The following is a 1,551-nucleotide window of genomic DNA, read 5'->3' as shown; positions in this document are numbered from 1 at the left end:
TAATACTGATCAAGAAAACATTAAAAGAAGGTGGGGGGTTTGTGGCCCTTTGGAGCTGATTTTGACTAAAGTACTTATTTTAGGAACACACAATAACATAAGGCAGTGCTCTGAGAGTTATTCTCCATTTCTACTATTGTCACTGCATAGAGCATTTTGATACATCAAAGATTTTATTTTCCCATTTCTAGTAAGTGAATCTAGAGTTTAGTTAAGGTATTTTGAGGAAGAAAGATACTAAGAAATAAGATTTCTATTCATTTGAATATTTCCAATCAACATTTAATTTTAAAAATATATTAAATTTTTAGTTGAAATTCTTGCCAATTGACTTATTTTAGTTTCTCTATAAGAATCTTATGTTTTGAATGTGTTCTTTTATTCTACAGTTTTTAAAAAAATATTTAGGCTGCCACCACCATCAACACAGCCCTGCCAGACCATGAGCACACAGCCGCCTGGCCTGCCCTGTCCCGCCCCGTCCCATCCACCCATCCTCAGACTTGTTCCAACAATCTGTTAAAACATGGTGGATTACTATGAAGTTCTAGGCATGCAGAGACATGTCTCTCCCGAGGATATCAAAAAGGCATATCAGAAACTGGCATAAAGTGGCATCCAGACAAAAATCCTGAGAATAAATAAGAAGCAGAGAGAAAATTCAAACAAGTAGCTGAGGCCTATGAGGTGTTATCAGATGCTAAAAAATGGGACATATATGCCAAGTATGGCAAAGAAGCCTTAAATGGTGGAGGTGGAAGTCATTTTGACAGTCCTTTTGAGTTTGGCTTCACGTTCCAGAATCCAGATGATGTCATCAGGGAATTTTTTGGTGGAAGGGACCCGTTTTCGTTCGACTTCTTTGAAGACCCACTTGAAGACATTTTTGGACACCAAAGGGATACCCGAGGAAGCAGAAATCGAGGTACCGGCTCATTTTTCTCTGCTTTCAGTGCATTTTCATTATTTGGAGATGGATTTTCTTCATTTGATACAGGATTTACTTCATTTGGGTCACTAGATCATGGTGGCTTTCTTCATTCTCTTCTACATCATTTGGCGGCAGCAGGATGGGTAATTTCAAATCTATATCAACTTCTACCAAAATAGTAAATGGCAGAAAAATCACTACAAAGAGAATTGTCGAGAATGGTAAAGAAAGAGTAGACGTTGAAAACGACGGCCAGTTAAAGTCCTTAACAATAAATGGTAAGGAGCAGCTGCTACGCTTCAATAACAAATAATTCAACACACACATTAAACAGAAATGTTAAACAATAACAAGCACTATTTTATTTATTTATTTATTTTTTTATTGTAAACAAGTGGGATACATGTTGTTTCTGTTTGTACATGGAGTAACAGCATACCATTTGCATATTCATACATTTACAGAGTATTGGTGTTTGATGCATTCCATTATTTTTTCCTTCCCCTGACCCCTCCCACCCCTCTTTTCCCTCTATACAATCCCTCCTTCCTCCATTCTTGCCCCCTTCCACCCCCCATTAAATGTCATCATCCGCTTATCAGTGAGATCATTCATCTTTT

The 1,551-nt window shown here is 37.4% G+C and overlaps 1 pseudogene across 1 annotated transcript; it reads left to right on the top strand.

Annotated features, from left to right (window-relative positions):
• The first annotated feature begins 526 nt into the window (after positions 1-526).
• On the top strand, positions 527-1,244 carry LOC306652759 (dnaJ homolog subfamily B member 6-like; annotated as a pseudogene). Its single transcript has one exon. The product of its transcript is annotated as a dnaJ homolog subfamily B member 6-like (transcript).
• Positions 1,245-1,551: the final 307 nt, after the last annotated feature.

Source organism: Sciurus vulgaris (genome assembly GCF_902686455.1).
Source record: "Sciurus vulgaris genome assembly, contig: HiC_scaffold_570_arrow_ctg1, whole genome shotgun sequence".
Classification (NCBI taxonomy): Eukaryota; Metazoa; Chordata; class Mammalia; order Rodentia; family Sciuridae; genus Sciurus; species Sciurus vulgaris.
This window is presented reverse-complemented; position numbering and strand designations above follow the sequence as displayed.